Raw genomic sequence first — 22,060 nt, 5'->3', positions numbered from 1 at the left:
AAGGCTGGGGTTGTGGCTCAGTGGTAGAGTGCTTGCCTAGCACATGTGAGGCACTGGGTTCAATTCTCAATACCACATAAAAAATAAAGATATTATGTCCATTTACAATGAAAAATATTTTTTAAAAAAATTAGATCAAGAGAACACTTGAAAATCATATGGGGGTACATGCCTGTAATCCCAGCCACATGGGAGGGAGGCTGAGGCAGGAAGATCACAAGTTCTAGGCCAGCCTGGGTTATTTAGCAAGACCCTGTCTCAAAAGTAAATGAAAAGTGCTCAGGATGTAACTCAGTGGTAAAGCATAAAAACCATGGCTGCTTTTGCATAGTACGGCAGATTTGAGAAGTTATGACGGAAACTGACTCGGAAAGCCCAAGATATCTGACCCTTTAGGAAAAAATGTTTTCGACCCTTGTCTAGCATATGGACATGCACTTACACAGTAAATAATCTGACTAGAGGAAGAGTGCTGTGTAGCCTTTGCCAGAAGGAGGCTGAAGTGGTCAAAAGAGTTTATTTTTAAATCTGGGAATCTCCCTGTCCTTCTCTCTTGTCTCAGGAGATGAGTAATAATTGCCCCTCTCAACCTCCATCCCCTGCCTGATTATATCTGATTCCTCTGCTCTAAGCTTCTTTTCCTCTTGCTCTCACTTTTCCCACCCTCATGTCTACAAAGCCAGCAAATTCTGGCTCCAAGGACAGTCACCTCCCTGCTCCTGAAAGTTCTCCGCTTCTCGGTTTAGCAGTAGATTTTGCCTGTGCCTCTGATTGGGCATCTTGAGTCTCCTTGCTTCTTTCTTTCTTTCTCTTAGGACTGTGTCCATTCTAGCTTCAGATAGATGAAGATCACTAAAGAGTCACTGGGCAAATAAACTGTAGAAAGAGCTGAGGAGACTATTTCAATCCCCCACCCCACACACATACACACCGTGCACCTCTGTGTCTCTCTTTCAATATTGGGGACTGGACCCAGGACCTCGCTTTAGCTAGGCTCTACCACTGAACTATACCCATACTCCCTTTTAAAAAATGTTTATTTTTGAGACAGGGTCTTAATAAGTTGCCCAGACTTTCCTTGAACTTGTGATCTTTCCAACTTAGCTCCTAAGTAGCTGGGATTATAGGTGAGCAGGTGTGTGCCACTTTGCCTGGCTAGATACTTCAATTTCTTTTGCAAATCATAATAATACCTCTTCCTTGTCTTTTTTAAGGATGAATTTTTCCCTTTGTTAAACCAGAATCATGCAGATAATTATCCCAACTGATTATTTCATCTTCCAAAAATAGCTGAAGGATGCACAGTGATAAGCACGGACGCCCATCTGTTAGCCATCAGACCTTGGAGTCCAGTTGGCACTGGAAAGGGGAATGGCCGTTGCATGGGTCATCATGGTGCCTGCCAAAAAAAGATATAATTCAAAGACTAATAGTCTAATAGTGCTTAGTCTTCAACCTCAAAGTGCTTTTAAATAAGTGAAATAAAATAAAGCACAGAAAAAAAAATGATAAATGCTACAAGGATGAAAAATCGAGGTAGTGATCAAAGTGATAAAAGAGGAAAGAAAAGATATCGGAGAGGAAAGGAAGGGGAGGAAACAGGCAGGACTTCTTGAAGGAGGTGGCAGGGAAACACAGCAAGGAACCAGAGCACTGGAATTTAGTGGGAATGTTCTAGGCCAGGGAGAGCATAAGCACAAGTGCTAAGACAGATACTTCAGGTTACACAAAGGCACAGAGAGCAGAGGGGGGTCTGTTGGGCAGTAGAGGGAGGGAAGAAGATGCAGATAAGATTAAGGTCCGTGTAGGCAGAGTCTTTAATGTTAGCAGAGCTCTGAGAGTATATATACTCCTCCCAGGGAGAAGGGTAGCCACATACGGAAAGTTCCAGGCTGAAGTTCAGTCCTCAATCTGGAAGACTGCCGCACTCCAAGGCCTTGATTTTTACTATCTTGTTCCAGTGTCACTCCATGCAGGTTTGCTATCAGTACAGAAGATGCAAAAGACACTGGAACATGCTGTTTTACAAAACAGCTCAGAAAGAACCACATTGTGCAATGGCCCTCATCTCTTTTATCACTTTCAAATCAAGAGAAATATCCCTGACTATAATGGAATATACTGTCTTTTGTGCTCTTTACTCTGACACAGTCCTGGCAGAAAAAAAGAGGCCCAAATGGAAACTTTCCGTATTTGAAATGAGTTGAAGAGGGAGGAGAGAAAACATGATTTTCCAAACTATCCCCTTGGGTTGGTAGGAATATACATTGATCAGTATTTCAGATATTTGTGAAGTGGTTTCTATGGATCCTTCCCTTACAATGCTTTCATTGGTAAAGTTGGCTCATTGATGACACATTTAATTTTTTTAAAATAAAATATGCCCCGAGTTGTTTTCATTGATACTAAATTGGATAAGGAGGTTAGTAAACCTCAGGATGTCATTTCAACATGAAGGAACAGGGGATCTCCGTGTGTATCCTGAGCCTCAGCATCAGAATTACTCAAGGGCTCATCTAAACATTCAGATTCCTCACCCTAGACCTGCAGAATAGGAATCTCTTGGGCACAAAGCCTGGGAATTTGCATTTTGACTTATATGAATTTAAGGTGATTCTTTAATTTTTTTCTATTATAGTAAAATATACATAAAATCCACCATTTTAAACTTGTTTTGGGGAGGGGGGTTGCTTGGGGATAGAATCTAGGACCTCTTGCAAGCGAGGAAAGTGCTTTACCACTGAGCTGCATTCCCAGTCACCCAAACCATTTTTAAGCATATAGTTCAGGGGTGTTAAATACATTTACATTATTATGCAGCCATCACCATTATCTGTTTCTGGAATGTTCATCTTCCCACACTGAAGATCAGTAAACACATACTTCCCACTCCATCACTCACCTGGCGACCACATTCTATTCTCCATCTTTATGAATTTGACAACTCTCCTACCTCATGTCAGTGGAATCAGACAGTATTTGTATTTTTGTGACTGATTTCACTTAGTTTGATGTCCTCCAAGTTCACTCATGTTTTAGCAAGTTTCAGAACTTTATTCCTTTTATGATCAAATAATATTGCAGTATATACACACACATACACACACACACACACACACACATCCTATATTATAGCTATCTATTTGTCCACGAACAAATGTTACTCCTATGAATTGTAAAGCACAGACATCTCTTTGAGTCTCTGCGTTTCACTTGGGAGACACTGGATCCTTAATAATTTTTGGTAGTTTTTTGAGAAGCTGCCAAACTGTTTTCCCAAGCAACTACAACATTTTACATTCCCATCAGCAGTGCACAAGGAAGGGCTCCTGATTTCTCTCCCTCTTTTTTTTTTTTAAAGAGAGAGAGAGAGAGAATTTTTTTATATTTATTTTTTAGTTTTCGGTGGACACAACATCTTTGTTTGTATGTGGTGCTGAGGATCGAACCCGGGCCGCACGCATGCCAGGCGAGCACGCTACCGCTTGAGCCACATCCCCAGCCCTTCTCTCCCTCTTTGCCACCATTTGTTACTCTTTTTTAAATTTACTTGTTTTTAAAGTTTTTTAATTAATTTATTTGTTCTAATCAGTTATACTTGACAGCAGAATGTGCTTTGACACAAATGGAGCACTATTTTTCACTTCTCTGGTTGTAAACAAAACAGGGTCACACCATTTGTGCAATCATACATGTACCTAGGTTAATGATGTCTGTCTTATTTATTTTTCTGAAACAAAACAAAAAACAGCCATCCTGGTGTCTTTGAAGTGGTGTCTCATTGTGGTTTTATTGATGTAGCTCTTTTTTAAAATATAAAATTTGATAAGAGAAAGTTAATTTATGGAAGTTGTAAAAATGATTTCATAAAATGCCAAAGAAAGGTTAGAAAAACATTTTCAGGCAATACAACCCAGGTATATTGCCAAGTAATTAAATGTAAGTGTGATAGGGAACAGTATGTTGTGAATAAGAGGCAAACCAGTAGTGGGTATGAAAGGATGCTTCCCCTCTACCTCACCTCAATACTATTTTTTTTTTTTTTTGGTAGTTGTTAGAACTGAAATCTACTCAATCAAGGGAAAAGCCAAGGAAAAAAAAGATTACATTTTTTTTGGGGGGGGGGGAATTGGGCCTGTAACCAAAGGTGAAAGCTTCTGAATTGCTGTCTGGGTAGGAAATGGTGGACTGACTCAGAAGAGGAGGAGACACCTAATACAAATGAGTGCACCACACTTTGCCTTTGAACGGGGCCCTTCCCTGAGTTGTAAAACATATTTTGGGATGTGACTCACTCTGGGATTACCCCAGGGAGTCTCTCCTAGGCATTCCAGATAGATATTATAACTTCAGGAAATTCCATTTCCACAGACTTACCTCACACCACGATCTTCCCAGCCTCTGAACCTTATGTGCTCTCTGTGCCACGCCTTCAAACAGACTGTGTCCCGTGCCCTCTTGTCTAGCTGGAGAACTCCACTCCATAGTCTACCCTTTGGGAGCCTTTTCTGGTGCTTCAGGAAGAATCCATCGCTCACCCAGATAACTGCAGTTGTCCCCACGTACCTGCCACTCCTTGATTTTCTTACCCCCAGTTTCTGTTGCTTTTTTAAAAATTGAAGTGAAATCCATACAACATAAAATGAACTATTTGGAAGTGTCCAATCCAGTGTGTTTAACATAGTCACAGTGTTGTGTGCTACTGTCACTTCTGTCTAGTTCCAACACATTTTCATCACTCTTGAAGACCCCACTATCCACTTAAAAAGTCACACCTCACCCTCCCTTCCTGTAGCTTCTGGCAACCACTGATATGCTTTCTGCCTCCCTAGACTTACTTCATCTGGAAATTTCATGTAAGTGAAATCACATAATGTATGACCTTTGTATCTGGTTTCTTTGATTTAGCATGATGTATTCAAGGTCCAACCATATGGCATGACCAGTTCTTCATTGATTTTTAACACAGAATAATAAATATTCCCTTGCAGGACAATACCACATTTTCTATACTATTCCTCCATTGATGGATATTTAGGTGGTTTCTGCTCTTTGGTCTGTTGCTTCTTAAGATAACTACAACCAAGCTACATGCTGATTTCTTGTACTCATGTCATTTACCAGGTGAGACAGTGTGTCTACAGCTCAGAGACCGGACCCTTGCCCAGGGAAGAAGGACTTCTACCAGGACTGCTTAGTGACCTTAGATTAGAGGCGGCAAGTGTGACGTTTACAGGTAATATGAAGTCCTTAAGATGTGTTTGGTTTGCTTTCCCATGCTCTGTTGTCTTGCACAGTCTTTAAGAATTGAACTGTTTGCTCACTTAAAACATAAGATATTTTACATACACACAAGCCTAGAGTTGTCTTATTACAAAAAAAAAGAAAAAACTATGCCTGTGCATGGCCTGTATCCACCTAGCATCTCTCAGCTGGAGATGGCATGGGCTGTCCAGTTCACCACCATCCCTGCAGCCAAAGCCAGGAACCATTCAAGCTGCTCTTTGTTCTAACACTTGGGTTAAGAGGCAATTGAGATTTCTTGGGTCCAGGACTTGTGTCAAAGGTAGAGAAAAATACTATAAGTGCCTGCCTCCCTCATGGCCTGCCTTGTTCACGCAGACGCTTCAGGATCAGTGTTCTGTCTTACATGTTCATCATGTTCCTAAATACCAGCATTAAAAAAAAAAAAACTTTATTAAGATATTATTCAGGGGCTGGTGATGTGGCTCAAGTGGTGGCGCGCTCGCCTAGTGTGCGTGGGGCACTGGGTTTGATTCTCAGCACCACATAAAAGTAAAATAAAGATATTGTGTCCACCTAAAACTAAAAAATAAAAAATATTTAAAAAAAGATATTATTCATATTCCATGTAATTCACTCATTTAAATTGCTGGGGCTATAGCTCAGTAGTGGAGCGCTGTAGACTCTCAGAGGCAATAAACGACCCTGTCATGCTTCAACAGCCATTGCATTGGAATTTTGGCTGGATCATTTGGTGTTGTACCCTTTCAATATCTTCTGTGGTGCCACCAAAATATTCTGGTACAGATAGTCCCAACTTACAACAGTTTTGACTTATGTTTTTTAAAACTTTACAGTGATATGAAAATATACCCATGCAGTCAGGCATGGTGGCACACACCTCCCAGTGATTCAGGAGACAGAGGCAGGAGGATCATAAACAAGTTTGAGGCCAGCCACAGGCATAGTTTAACAAGGCAATTTAACAAGGCTCTAAGCAACTTAGCAAGACTCTGTCTCAAAATAAAGAAAATAAAAAGACCTGGGGATGTGGCTCAGTGGTTAAACACCCCTGGCTTCAATCCTCATTGCTTCCTCCCCACCTCCCCAAAAAAGGGCCTATCCATGCAACAGTTCTGGTTTTCACTCTCAGAGAGGTATTCAATAAATTACGTGGAATATTCAGCACTTGATTATACAATTAGCTTTGTCTTAGATGATTTTGCTCAACTTAAGGATAATGTAAGTATTCTAAGCATATTTAAGGTAGGCTAGGTTAAGCGGTGCTGTTTGGCAGGATGGATGTATTAGAAACATTTTTGACTTAGGATATTTTATTTTTATTTTTATAGACAGCAGAATTTGTTTCTTATAGTTTGGGAGGCTGAGAAGTCTAAGATCAAGGCGTTGGCAGAATTGGTGTCTGGTGAAGGGGCAGCGTGGCTGTCCAGTTCATCACCATGGTGATTTTTTTTTTTTTTTTTTTTTTTTGCTGTCCTTACATGGTGAGAAGGGTGAGGGGGTTCTCTATGGTTTCTTTTATTTATTTTTATTTTTAATTTTTTTTGGTATTGGGGATTGAACTCACTGGCACTCAGCCACTGAGCCAACTCCCCAGTCCTATTTTGTATTTTATTTAGAGACAGGGTCTCACTGAGTTGCTTAGCACCTTGCTTTTACTAAGACTGGCTTTGAACTCGAAGTCCTCTTGCCTCAGCCTCCTGAGCCACTGGGATTAACAGGTGTGGGCCACCACACCCGGTTTATTTTTAAAATTTTTATTGGTACATAATAACGTGTGATTGGGGTATTTGTTGTTACATATTTCTACATGCGTACTATATAGCAATATAATTTGGTTCATTTCCTTCCCTAGTACTTTCTCTTTCCCTTCCCCATCCTCTTTCTCCACTCTACTGATCTCCCTTCTATTTTCTTGCGATTACCCACACCCTCAACACCTTTTTACCCCACTTCTTTCTTTTAACCTCCACATATGAGAGAAAACGTGACCCTTGACTTTTTGTATTTGGCTTATTTTGCTTAACATTGATGGTTTCAAGTCTCATCCATTTTCCTGCAAGTCTCTTTATTTCATTCTTCTTTATGGCTAAAGAAAACTCCATTGTGCATATGAACTACATTTTTGTCCATTTGTCCATTAATTGGCATAGGCTGGCTCTATAATTTGGCTATTATGAATTGTGCTGCCCCAAACATGGGTATGCAAGTATCGCTAAGTATCCTGACTTTAATTCTTTAGGATAAATACCAGGGAATGGTATAGCGGGGTCAGATGGTGGTTCCATACTGATTTCCTTAGCAGTTGTGACTTGTGATTTTTTTTAAACCTGTGATGCTTTATCTGGGGTATAACTCCGTTGTTAAGTTGAAAAGCATCTGTATTTGACCAACGATTGCTTAGATCTAAAGATTGCTTAGAACTGAGACTTAATGGCCACAGGGTTTCTTTTCTTCTTTTTCTTTTTCTTTTTTGTTTTGGTGCTGGGGATTGAACTCTGGGGCGTTCAACTGCTGAGCCACATCCCCAGCCCTATTTTGTATTTTATTTAGAGACAGAGTCTTACTGAATTGCTTAGTGCTTTGCTTTTGCTGAGACTGGCTTTGAACTCATGATCCTCCTGCCTCAGCCTTCCGAGTCACTGGGATCACAGGTGTGTGCTACTGTGCCCGGCTACATAAGGTTTCTTTTTAAGGTGATGAAGATGTTCCAAATTGACTGAGGCAAAATGATTGTTTATTCCTAACCTGACGAGGGTGATGATTGTACAGATCTATGAATATACTAAAATCCACTGAACCGTGTAGCATACAGCCAGGCCCCATGAACTGGGCAGGCAAAGGATAGATTCTGACAAGTTACTGACAGAAGAGAATCCTGTAGACAGACTGCAGTGCCACTCTGTAGGCTAATTTACTTGTCTATTTAATTAGTAATCTTAACTAGGAGGCATTCCCCGCCAGACATCTCATTTAATCTTGACGGGGTGTCAGGCCCATTATACAGACAAAGAAATGAAGGCTCACAAGGGTTAAGGGAAGTGCCATACTTTTTTTCAGTATTAAGAAAAGCAGAGGGGCTGGGATTGTGGCTCAGTGGTAGTACGCTTGCCTAGCTTGTGTGAGGCACTGCGTTCAATCCCCGCCACCATGTTAAAAAAAAAAAAAAAAGAAAACAAATAAAATAAAGGTATTGTGTCCATCTACGACTAAAAAAGAAAAAGCAGAGACTGCTTCATCCCACCTCCACACCCATATTGGATGTTTTTTTTTTGTTGTTGAAATCCAGTTAAAATAAGCTCTAAAACATGCCTAGAGGGCAAATTATTCATAGAAATAAAGGGCAGTTCTTCCTCTTCATGTTTACAGGGTCTTTTTTCTCCCCTCCTGCGTGTTCTCCTACCCAGTACCTCTTTAGCACCTAGTGCCTGGCGCGTAGTATTAATAAGGTACCTTGAATAGGTAACTGGGAACACAGGGAAGGTTGAGGAGACCCAGTCCTTCTGGTCACTTTCTTGATGTCAGTACCCTATCTCTGTTCCATGGTTTCTCCTTGAGTACTGACTGTGGTCTCTGGGTCTCCACCCAGATTTTTAGTCTCCACTATCCCAGCTCCACCCTCCCAACTCAGCAGGGAGGATTTCCCCAGACATACCACCTGTGTTCCTAAATCCTGGCCACTGAGTCTTCTAATGCTTCTTGTCTCAGCTCTTCTTGTCCTCTGTCCCAGTTCAAGTCCTTACTCCTTCACAAAGCCCTTTACAGCCACCCTGCGGGTGGAATCCTCCCTTCTTAACTCCTTGAGCAAGTTATCAGCAGTGCACATGAGTGTATTTAGATTGGTAGTTCATGGCAGAGCACGAAATCCCCTTTGGTAATATCCAATTCAGATCATTCATTTTATAGATGAACACACCAAGTCCTAAGGAAGTCATGTGATGTGCACAAGGCCACAGTGTTATCTAAAATTTTTGTCCCCTGGTTGCACACAGTTGTTCTGAACTTCATCTGTTCATCTCATCATGCTGCCATCTTGGATTTACCAGCTGTCTGTGTGTGCACTGTCTTCTGGAAAGAAATCCAGCGAACACATTTAATAAAATTTGGTAGTGGAGAGAGGGACACCGGTGGGGTGCCTGGCCTGCTTAGCAGTGATTTCTGTTTCCAAGGGCTACCTTCTCCTTGGACCAATTGCCATTGTCCCCACTTGCCTGTCTCAGGAGTGCTGCTCTAGGGTGCTTGAGGGAACAAAATGAACACTGAGAATAAATATGTAACTAGTCACTCTATTGACAGAATAAGGCTCTTCTGTCTTTGCATGTAGTTTGTTACCAGGACTACCCTCCAGCATGACTGCTTTCCACAATGTCTGACTCCACATCCAGGAAAAACTCAAGTAAAAGGAGGTTCTGTTCCTGGTGCTCACCTTCTAGATATTTTTTCTGATTGGAGGATCTGCCTCTTTTCAGGGTATTTAACATTAGGAATCATCATATTCTTTTGAGATGACACCTAGCACTGTCACAGCTCAATGGGGTCTTTACCTCAAACCTCAGTAGGGGGAACCTGTGTGTGTGTGTGTGTGTGTGTGTGTGTGTGTGTGTGTGTTACTGGGAATTGAACCCAGGGTCATACTACCACTGTGCCACATCCCCAGCCATTATTATTTTGAAATAATGTTTTGCAGAATTGTCTAGGCTGGCCTTGAACTTGGTGATCCTCTTGCCTCAGCCTCCTGAGTTGCTGGGATTACAGGTGTGACCACTGTGCCTGGAACAGGGAAAACCTTTTAAATCACAATGCAGCCACCCCCACATTCAACACATACTTCGGGGGGGGGGGTGGGACATTTATGACATCTCCCTAATGCATTAATTCTCCAAGAAGTGTACCCTCTCTTATGCACTTAGCACCGGTGAGGGCACTTATTGAAAATTTGCTAAACTGAGTGACTTTGGCGCATCTAATATACTTTAGGGAAGGAGCTGTGGGTGGAGAGAAGAGGCCAGGGGACAAGATTGTGGGTGGAGTGGGCAGAGAGATGCCAGCCTACCTCCCACCACCCACCCTACCGAGGAATGCCCACTCAGTGTCTTTTCCTTAGGATGCATTCATTCATTCAGCATTCAACAAGTGTTTCTCGAGTGCGTGCCTGCTATTTGCCAGGCATTTTATTTATTTATTGTTGTTCTTTTTAGATATACACAACAGTAGAGTGTATTTTGACATATTGTACAGACATGTAGTATAGCGTCTTCTAATTAGGATCCCGTTCTTGTGGTTGTACATGAGGTGAAGTTTCACAGGTCATGTTTTCATATGTGAGCATAGGAAAGTTCTGTCCAATTCATTCCACTGTCATTCCTATTCCCATTCTCCCTCCCTTCCCTTCATTCTCCTTTGTCTAATCCAGTCAACTTCTGTCTCTCTCTCTCTCCCCTTATTGTATGTTAACATTCACATATCAGAGACACATTTGGCCTTTAGATTTTTTGCCAGGCATTTTATTTGGTCATCAGCAATGAATAATATCCTGTATCTGCCCCAAAGATGTAGCTCACTATATTATGCTTGATGGATGGCCCGATCGTGATCTCAGGGCTAATAGGAGCACGCTAGTGACCTTGCTTGGTTATGTGCTGAACCACCTCTGTCTTACGGAGCTGCCTGAGTTCGCTTTGATTTTGTTTTGAAGTGTGGGTGATAAGACAGGTTTTGTCCTGAGAAGAACCACATTGTGGTTACTCTGGTTAAGCATGACGGCCAGTATGAGGCAAGGTAATAATAGGCAGTTGTAATGTGTGTACTTTTTCTTTACATAAGACCTTTAAAAATGTTTATTAGAGGCTAATCAAAAATATATACAGGGTAATTTAGTAGCTTTCTTACTTCTACGATAAAAATCAGAGTTGGTGATGATTACAAACCTATTCTGATGTTCTGAAATGGAAAGGATGCATAAGATACAGCCTTAAAGGAACTTGATATTATTTTCCTCTTTTTCATGTGGCACATGAATTCTACTCCATACCAATTTTTCTCCCTCTGCACAGCTAAATTTTAAAATAAACAGCAAAACCCCTATTTTTCTGGCTTAGCTAACATGGAAACACCTAATCCTCTTAGTTTTCTTGATTTTGCAAACAAGGATTTGTGGGCATAAAATTTTTAAATACCGTAGTCATGTGGACTAGGTATTCATTTAATGGCCCCAAGTAAAACCTGTTAGAAAAGGAATGAATAATATCCCTTAGAGTCATTTTCTTTGCTGATTTTCAGCCATAAGTTGAGCAACTTTTAATGGAAGCAGTAAATGCAGTCAGTTCACCTCTATAAGGAGGGAACAGTCACTTCACATTACTATCTAATGCTCCAGTCAACTTTCTGACCTTTCCATTTTTAGCATGCATGGGGGCAGAGAGGGGAGAGAGAGAGAGTGTGTTAGTGTGTGTGTGTGGCATGGTCTATTGCTGCGCTGCTCAGTACCATAGCCACAGTAGTCATTGGTGACTACTGAAATATGGCTAATGTGACTGAGCTTATTTTAAATTATAATGAATTTAAATTTAAAAACAAGTACTGTAAAATCTTTTTTGTTAAACAATTTTATTGGGATTCTTGTAAGTACATTTGGAGCAATGTGTGTATACCCTTTTCAACTATAAATTGCAAGTAATTAAGTATTTCTGAGGAAAATTTAGAATCTAAATTGGATGTGCTGTAGGTATAAAACACACCCCAGATTTTGAAGATTTAGTAACAAAAGAAGACTGAACTATCTTGTTAGTAATTTAATATTTTTCATATTGGTTACATGTTGAACTGATGTTTTGGATATGTTGGGTTAAATAAAATACTTCATTAAATTTATTAACCCGTGGTTTATACTTTTTAAATGTAGCTACTAGGAAATTTAAAAATCTTATGTCTCCCAATACATCTCTGATGGGTAGCACTGGTCTGTCCAGTTGGAACAGAAGGTTCTAGTCATGGTTCACGGGTTTTTCACCAGCTTACCTTGTAATAATAACATCATGGTGAGCTCAGTTTAAAGCATGAACAAAATAGAGGGGTTGATAGTAGATTTATATTTTAAACAAGCTCTGTTTCATAGCAAATTAGAAATGTATTTAATAATTCTGTTTAATTTTTTTCTTAAACTTGGCAACCCAGGTGATCTTTGATACATTCTGAAAGCAAAACGGCTTCACACTTTTACTTCTACTTACCAGGGGAAACCTCACGATCTGCATTTTGAAATTTTAAAGAAATCAAGTGATTAAGAGAGTCACTCACAGTGTGGTTTAGTTATAAAGAATTCTAATGTATTTAAATAATACTTTATGCAGTAAGCCCCCATGGTAATTGTGGTTAAAAGCTCAGCTTTTGGAGTTAAAGGGCTTGAATTCCAGATCTTCTATTTTCTACTTGTATGACCTTGCATTAATATTTTAGGTTTGGTAAGCTTCTGTTTCTTTGACTATGAACTGTACAAAGACAGTTCCTACCTTATAATATTGGTGTGAGGATTAAAAGAAGCAACCCATTTAAAATGCCTGACCCCTAAGAAGCACTTCCTTGTGGACATTGTTGTTATTGATTATGTAGTTTTTCTTATAAAGTATCCAACATTGTCCTCCAAAGCACTCTCGGCCATCTCTCTGTTGTCTCTGAAGGGCCCTTTCAGAACCGCCATTCATTCTCAAGTTGTGTTTGTGTTGAAGTGACTCCGACTTGCTCTCCTTGCTGTTCTGACTTGACCTTGCTTTTTCCTCCTCTTTCTCCTTCTGCAAGTACCTTTTAACCCTGAACTTTTTCTTTTCTTCATCTTTTCTATGCTTGGCCTAGTCTGTATATGAGGTTTTATTTGAGAGCATGTATTGAGCACTATGTGGCAGGCTCTCTGCTAGCTGCTGGGAATACAAAGATGAATAATGGAATCTTTGACTTCAAGGAGCTTATTAACTTGTAGATGGCGAGAGTTTATAAATAAAGGCACTAACTTATCACAGGTGCCCTGACTAAAGTTGAGAGGAGTACCTTACAGTGTGGGCAGGATGGGAAGAGACAATAGATTCTACCAGAATGGTGACCAGAAGACTTCACAGAGGAAGGGACAGATGCATGTTTTTGGTGAATGAGTAGGTATTGAGAATAAGGAGTAATGTTGAAGGAAAAACAGGTAGAGGGCCCACTGTATACACTAGAAACAGCCGGGAGCCAGATAAATGTGTTCAGGAAATGACCATAGTCTGTTAGGGATAGTTGGGTGACAGTATGGAAGGTTGGAATGGAAAACCAGGCACCAGATGGGGGTGGGATGGGGATGGGGTGGGGTGGTCCTTAAGGGTCAGATCAGTAAGCTTTGTAAACTAGTTGGTAGAATGACACATTGGATCCCAGTTTGGGGAAGATTACCTTGACAACCAGTACTTGCATTAGAGTTGGAACCTGTCAGGAAGCTATCGAGGCTGAACTAAGGTATGGGCTGCGGTGAGAGAAAGAGGGGGATGAGAGGATCAGACTCAAGATAGGGTCTGGAGGTGTCGGTGATTGAGTGAAGGGAGCCAGGGAGCAGGAGTGAGGCACCATCTGGGATTTGGTGTAGTGACTTGGGGATGGTGATCCACCTGCGGAGAAGGGCCAAGAGGAAGAGCAGCAGATTTAGGGAAGAATGAGGGTAGCGATGGATACGGGGAGTTGGAGTCGCTGCTGTTCCTCTTTGGGGCTGGAGTTCAGGAGAGTGAATGGGGCCCACGAACTGCAGCTGTCCTAGCCACTGTGCTTCATTTGTTTGGTTTCTTTTCGCTCTTATGAGGCTGGTGCCACACACTCTCTGAGTTCTCTTGAGGCGCTTTCTGCCAGTGGTTTATGAGATGTCTTCTGTAGGATGAATTTAAGCTCCCCTCGCCCCCCTGTCTTACCCTCTACAGCAGACTATACCAGCTCAAAAAGAAGTCTACCTCCAAAAAATCAAACAGGCCATCTCTGTGATGCTTGCTAATTCTTCTTCCCAAATGTCCTCCTGCAAAGCTGACTAGTCTCCTTTGCATCTTCTTTTATTTAGAATAAAACCCAAATTCCTTATCATGGCTCATTATAAGGCTCTCCATCTCATGGTCTCATTCACTTCCCCAGCCTCAGCCCTCCCACCTCCACCCTCATCACCACACTGGAGCCAGAAATTCTGTTCCTGGAATTAAAATCAAAACAAGCAACTTGTTCCTGCCTGGGGCATTTGCTCCTGTTGGTGCTTAGATTGCACCCCTCCCCTTCTTATATGTCAGAGCTGACTCCTCTGACCCTTCCCTGCTTTATTTACCCCACAGCATGTACCAGTGTCTGAAGTTATCTTGTTTATCTGTTTCCTTCTGTATCCTTCTCCCCCCACCCCCAGGGTGTAAATGCTGGCATCCCCAGCATCTAAACATAGTGCCGACAGAGGGTGGGATCTAAGAGCCCTGGAGAGACAATCCTTAGTTTAGATGCCCCCCAGCCATGACTGCTAAATTGTTTTGAAAGAAACTTCAAATTCTTTGGGGTGGGGGAATGGGTGTGTGGGAGAAGCAGGTACATCCATCAGAGTCTCTAAAAAATTTTTTGCAGTGTTCAGGGTTGAACCCCGGGGTCTCAGGCATGCCAGGCAAGCACCCTATCTCTGAACTTCATCCCAAGCTGAGATTTTTAATAGGAAGCAGATTTCTACCCCAACAGAATAATTGAACTGAGCTTAATAAAGGGATTATCAGGCCTAGAGATACCAAAAAGGAAATGTAAAGTCTTGCCAAGAACTCAGAAGAATTAGTTCTATGGAAAAAGCCCTGGTGGGAACCTCTGGTAGAGAGCTGCAGCCTGCTGGGTGCACTAGTGCATGCCTGTAAACCCAGTGGCTCCGGAGGCTGAGGCAGAAGGATTGCAAGTTTGAAGTCAGCCTCAGCAATTTAGTAAAACTTTAAGCAACTTAGTGAGACTGTGCCTTAAAAATGTAAAAAATAAAAAGGACTGGGGGTGGAGCTCAGTGGTGAAGCACCTCTGGGTTCAATCCTTAGTATCAAAAAACAAAACAAAACAAAACAAAAAACTCCGAAGCCCCTCTGCTGTCACATAGAAAGGAGGGAACCTGCAGAATTTATACTCGGACCTTTCCCTGCTCCTCACCTGTCATCTTCTGCCAGTGCCTTCAGTGGCCAATTTTGATAGGGTGCCAGAGGGCAAGGGCACAGCCAGTGGAGAGATGGATAGGCAAGAAGTGGCAAGTCCTATAAAGCCTGGACCATGTAGTTTGTTCCTTAATCAAACACTATTTTGCACTGATATTTACTTATTTCATATGCTCACAGGATAACAGTGAGAGGAAAGGTATCTGAGAACCAAGACTGCTTTCCAATTCTTTTGTATCCACTTAAGCCCTAGGATGGTCTGACAGCAGATCGGCTCCCAGGGTGTGTGAACGCTGAGCCTAATTCAATGATATGTGAAACCCTCTTAAGTAATACATTCTGAAACAAGAGTATTGGGGTAAATCTTAGGGATGACAAGTAACCCCCATAACATAGCAGCATTTCCATAGTGCTCCAGTGTGCAGGAACAGCATGAGATCTTTTTCTGGTGTTGGTTTGCATGTCATAATGTGTCATTTATGGCCACAGTCGTAAAACTTCATTTTCTTTTCAGACCAGACAGAATTCTCTGTAGGCAATGGACGATTGAGGTCCAGGGCCCTTCTCCACCTCCAAACTTAGTCTCCCTTGAAGATAAGTATTACTAAAGAGTTAGCAATGCACCGTCCTGTCACGTAAAATATTTTTAGAAGAAGAAAAAAGTAAATTAGATGTTAAAAAAGGTATAGTTATGCTCTAACATAATCTGTTCTTTACATTTGTTGTGAGCTCATGATGAAGACCCCAAGTCCGAAAATGTAATGACAATAACAAGAAAAAAATCCCCTTTTGAGTGCCTTCTGTGTAAATGTGCTAGACTACTTGGCATCCAACAATCTCATGCAGTTGGTATTATTGTCCCAATTTTATAACTGAGATGGACTCAGAAAGACCCTGAAGTTATCAGCTTGAAAGGGGTGGATTCAGAATTTATATCTACGTCAGTCTGAAGCCAAGGGCCAAGTTCTTGGTCGAGGTGTAGATGCCATCAGAGGAGGATGGCTGGAACCCTCATTAGAAGCCTGTTGTGGGTTGACTGTGGAGCTGGCCAACCAGGAATGCAGGACCAGGAAGGATCATGGGTCGCTCTTTTGCTCCGCAAAACTGTGGGAGATATGGAAAAGGTCGCTCTTGCTGGAGAGAGCTCGTGAACACAGATCATAGTGAACACAGCACGCAGCTCACAGTTGATTGGCAGGTTAGATGCTGGCCACCAAACTTTTGAGTCTCTTCTTCCCCGAACTTGTAGACCTGCTGTCACTGTGCTTATGGTCACTGGGCTTCCTCTTCAGCATCCTCCTAATTATGTAACTTCACTTTGTGCCTGAGATTCCTGATCTGGTCTCCACAAGGTTATCCCTGTAGTGTTCTGAGGAGTTCTTAGAGGCCCCACACAGGAAGAATCAAGAGTTTGAAGCATTTCTTCCAAATGAGGAACCTAAACTCATTTGTTGTTCAATTTGATTACCTTTTACAACAAAGAGAATGTAACAGAAGCTTGGAGGGAGAAATGAGGAAATGGAAAGGATTGTAAGAACTCAGGCAATTCATTGGATTCTAAGATTGTTTTAAAAAGTATAAGGAAACAAATTTAGAAAATATCCATGAAGTGACTGGGCGTGATGGCACACAGCCGTAATCCCAGTGATCTGGAAGTCTAAGGCAGGAGGATCTCAAGTTTGGTACCAGCTTCTGCAATTTAGCAAGACCGAGTCTTAAAATAAAAGCCTAGACTGGAGAGTGAACCTGAACAGAGAGTCACTTGAGGTGCCAAGAAATGTGCAGAAAACCTAAAGGACAAGTGTACACCAAGAAAATAAGGAGCAGAAGTACCCGGGATAGTGAAGATATTTAGCAAAGAAATTTAAGAGGGAAAAATATTAAAAAAATAATAAAGTTTGCTTAGTGATGAATTTTTAGTATAATATTTGATACCAGTATAAAAGTGAATTCTGTAAATAATGACATAGTATGTTTAAGGGAAGAAAGAATTTTCAGGCTCTGGTTTGTCTTTAGAACCCTGCAAGGGGTCCACAAGGGGCATTGCTGGCCAGTTCCTGAGTGGTAACGATTTAGTCTGGGGCAGGTGGGAAAAGCATGTTTCCTCCATATTGCAGAATAGAGCCCTGCTTCCTGATGTCAAAAAACAAACAAACAAACAAACAAACAAAACTAAAAGGGACTGAGGATTTGCTCAGAGGTAGAGTGCTCCTGGGTTCAATCCCTATTACCCACTTCTACAAACAAACAAACAAACAGAGAAAATATCCATTAGGTGAAATCATTTGACTTTGCTAACTAAAGAGAAAGATTTCTTATTGGAGACAGTCCGTGATATTTGGTATATTGGAGTTTAGATTGAATTAGGACTTGGGATTTCTCTAAAAGCATTTCTGGGTTCAATAAAAGATGTAATTGACTTTTCCCTAAGATTTTCTGTATAGTAATGGTCAGAGTGGGAGAAAATGACATTTACCCTAAAGCCTACTTTCCCAACTGAGTAACTCCAGATAGCAGAGAAGAGGGCAACAAAGAAAGACCCGCAGGGGAATGCTTCACGAGTTTTCCCCAGGGCTCCTTGGGAACATGGATCTACTCATGCTCAGGGCAGTGCTCTGATTTGAACAACCCTCCATGAACAGGGGCCAGTGTTCCTGTGGTCATCTCCCTAAGTTAGATAACCTAGTTCCCCTCTAAGTTGGATCATAAGTTATATGCAGAATTTAACTTGCATAGAGGACCTGAACTAGCAGGTCCTGTCCAAGTTAGGTTTTCGGCATGACCATTTTAGCTATTCCATTTTGGGTACCTACTATGTGCAGGATATTGTGGGAAGGGCTCATCGTGCACTGTACCTGTCTGTCTGCAGCAAATCCTGCTCACAGCACCATTTCCGGATGGAGGCACCGAGACGTGGAGAATGCAGGTCACTTGTCTTCTTGGTACCCTTAGTAACATAGTAGTACCTCCAGAAGTTAAGGTGAAAGAGAAAATGATAGAAAAGGCCCCAAACAAGATAAGTTTTCAGCTGTGAGAATTTAACTAGGCTGTGGCAGCAGGTGAGTGAGTAGAAAGAAAACCAAAGAACACTGGAATGAATGAAAATGGAAAACAGAGGTAGAGAGAGGTTATTGGTTCAAGAACCACCTCTGAAGTGCCCAGGGAGTAACACCATGGGGCCTTGAAGGAGGGAAAACAACAGCAACACACAGGCACAGACTCAGAGTCTGCAACTGTCTCTGATAAGGCCGAGATCTGGTTTGGGATCTTGTTTGGCTTCATTCCTGTTTTCTGGTAACCATCATGTTGTTCCAGGTGGGTGTTTTTTTTTTTTTTTTTTTTTAATATGCAGTACCAGAAAGGAAAGGATTAGGAAAGGGAAAACAGGATTTCAAAAAATTGGGACATGGGAGAAGGAGTAGTGGCAGAGGGAAATGTCCTTGTTTTTTTGATGGACTCCAAGTCAGGTGCGCATCGTGCGTGCGTTCTGCGTTTGTCTGGACTGTCTGTCACTCAGGCTATTTTCCGGTGCCGTCTTCATGTCACCGTGAACTCCTTGATATTTCTGAGGCTGCCGTGAGGTGTCTTGCCTGCACACAGGCTGTCGTGGAGGCCCCTCATGAGCAGGCTGTTCCCAGTTCGAGGAAGTCCTCATGGCAGGGTTTGACTCACCAGCACACAGAGAGCTGGAGTGTGGGCACAGGCCCCGGCTAGGTGGGGTGTAGCCTTTCCCAGAACTGAAACTGGTGCCAGTCCTTCCGTTGGCTCAGCCCTCGAGGAAGCAAACCCAGGAGGAGCTAAGCACAGTCAGGCTTTCAGGAGCAACTCGGGCTGAGTTCCTCATGGGGTGGGCTGAAAGGGGATGATTCATGCTCTCCAGGGACATTTCCATTGAGCAACTCCATTTATCTCCCAGTGAGAGTCCCAGGTGGCTCTTAGTGTGGACCTTGGAAGCCAGACTATCAGTCTCATCTCCTGAGAGCTCCTGGCAGCCTACCTCAGTTTCTTCATCTGTAATGTGGGCACCATTATGATAATACTTCATAGGGTTTTTTTTTTTTTTTTTTTTTTTGTGTGTGTGTGTGTGTGTGTGGTGCTGGGGATTGAACCCAGGGCCTTGTGCATGTGAGGCAAGCACTCTACCAACTGAGCTCTCTCCCCAGCCCCAGTTTTTGTCAATATTATGTGACATAACACATGGTAATCATGCATGTTTAGAAGAAGAAAGGTAATTGCTAACTTCAAAGGCAGAAATGATTTCTCAATATGATGTTGATATGTTAACATTTGTTTGGTATTACAGTTTGTGAGATATTATGTATGCATTTTGAGAGCTGATTGGAGGATGGAGAGTAGTCAGAAGGCATCTCATTTAGAAGAAATAGGCTGAAGGAAGATGGGTAGCGCACACCTGTAATCCCAGTCACTTGGGAGCTGAAGCAAGAGAATTGCAGGTTCTAGGCCAGTCTCAGCAATTTAGAGAGACCCTGTCTCAAAATAAGAAATAAAAAGAACTGGGATGTCAGTGGTAGAGCATCTCTGATTCAAATGCCAGTACTAAAAAGACAGAGAAGGAGAGGCAAGAGGAGAAGAATAAAAGAAAAGAAATAGAGGCTGAGAGAATAACCTGGGACAGACAATTAAGAACCAGAAAGGTCTCCTGTCTGAAGGAATGCATTCCTTTGCCTGGGGTCCCGCTCTGGGAGTTTAAGAAAGCTGACCCCACAGTGCTGATTGCACACCCTGCCTCTCAGCCAGCCATGTGGGCCTCTGGGCTGGAGTGGTTTTCGCAGTGCTCTCTCCAAAGGCGCTCCTCCACCACTGTCCTGGGTGGGGTAGGAAAGATGAACTGTCCACAACTGGGACTGGCTGCAGGAGAAGGCCACCAGTCCTCTCCCCCCCGCGCCCCCCCCCCCCCCCCCCAGCACAGAGCATCTGAGGTCCCAGCCCTTCCTCTCTCCCCTGGGACCAGACCTCAGGAGCATGGTAGCCCAGGAGGAATGCTTAGAGAAAACTGGGAAGGAACCAGATGTTTCTCTTCAAGTGAGAAAAAATTCCCAATGACCAAATGCCTGTGTGCTCTTGGCCAACAGAGCAGCAGCTTCATTTGTCCTTTGAGTGCTAAAAGCAGGACAGGCCCAGGCAAACTGGCACGGGTTACTCAACCTGGCGCCCAGTGGTCCTGATCAAAGTGGTTTGAGTGGGGTTAAGAACAAAGCCATGAAAGATTTCCAATTCCAAGGCTGGGTGACTTGGTGAGACTTCTTTGTGGATGGCTACTCATGGTATTTTCTTAGAAGTAGCTGTGGTAAAATTACAGTGTGTGTTGAGTGTTTCTGTGGCTGGTATCCTTCAAGGTCAGGGCTTCTCAACCTCAGTATGACTGCTGTTGTGGACAGTCATTGGTGGTTGTGCATCATTGGATGCTTGGCAGCATCCGTGTCCCCTGGCTACCAGATGCTGGTGGCACCTACCACCAAGAATGTCTTTAAGGATTGCCAAGTAGCTCCCTGTTGAAATTCATCCCTGCGAGGTCCATAGGCACTCCATGTTTTAGGAGAATGACCAACTGATGATCTTTGTAACCTGAGTTAACTTTTGTTCTTTCCTTTGAATTTTATCCCTTCTAATATTTTGATAGATGCCTTCCCTTATTCCCTCTGGTCTTCTATGAGCTTGTGATTATGAAGTGATGGAATTCTAAAACATGCCTACAAAACACAGTTTGTCTAATAGTCTGGGAAAAGTCTTTCCATTGAGGTTTTTTTTCTTAGAATCTGGAAATTCTTCCTGTAGCATCTCACTTTGTCTCATTCAGGTGTCCCCTGAGATTCACTAGAGTCAAACTAATAAATCTATACTTCTTAGAAAAACCATAATTGAACTTGATCTTACTAGGAAGTTCATTTCCTCTCAGGTACTAGCTATGCCCAGGCTATTTCTCAAATGATGAATGTGTCTTCTATGTAAAAACATTGGAGGGAGTCTCCTTCACTCTTGGAGAATATTTTAGATCTTCTAATAAGCATGACACCTGCAGAGAGGCTGCGGAGCTATCTGGATTCTTTCACTTTGAGGGTCACATTGTTTCCCATTATTTAAATGAAAATTGTTCTAAGCACTGCTCTTCAGTTGCTATGACAGCACTGTGGCAGGAGGTCATCTGATCTACCATTTAGACTTTAATAAATTAAAATTTAACCAAGATGTCTAATACTATTTTAATAAAAATTTGCGGAAACAAAGTCTAATTATCTTTCTTGGTTTACTTTCAATTTTCAGTTACCCTCAAAGTAAAAATTTATTTCCTTTTCTTAACCACTGAAGACAATTTCTCTTTATCATATTTACTTTATTAGAAATAAATTTTTAATTTAATTATAAAAATGCCTTTGGCTGCAAGAGAAACAAAGGAAACAAAGGAGAACATAAAAATCACCTGTAATTATGCTACCCAGAAGTGACTATTTTGGAAATTATTTGTCTTTTAAAAATGCATGTAATATAAGTTTATTAGATTAACTTTAATCTTGTTCATTTCTTACTAGGGATAGAAAACACTTTCATGATTTTGTGCCATGGGCATAGCTAGTTCACATGGAGTGAACACCCCTAATCCAAAAACTCTAAATCCT

General features: G+C 41.9%; 1 protein-coding gene across 1 annotated transcript in view; it reads left to right on the top strand.

The window, feature by feature from the left end:
- RBM47 (RNA binding motif protein 47) overlaps positions 1–22,060 on the top strand; it is a 164,613-nt gene that overhangs the window by 29,134 nt on the left and 113,419 nt on the right. The window contains exon 4 of the mRNA XM_081304676.1: positions 5,125–5,236. The gene's annotated coding sequence lies outside the window, so the exon portion shown is untranslated. The remainder of the gene's footprint in view (positions 1–5,124; positions 5,237–22,060) is intronic.

This window comes from Spermophilus citellus (genome assembly GCF_964194105.1).
Source record: "Spermophilus citellus genome assembly, chromosome: 8".
Taxonomy (NCBI): domain Eukaryota; kingdom Metazoa; phylum Chordata; class Mammalia; order Rodentia; family Sciuridae; genus Spermophilus; species Spermophilus citellus.
The sequence above is the reverse complement of the archived record's forward strand: the minus strand, read 5'-3'. Positions and strand labels throughout refer to the sequence as shown.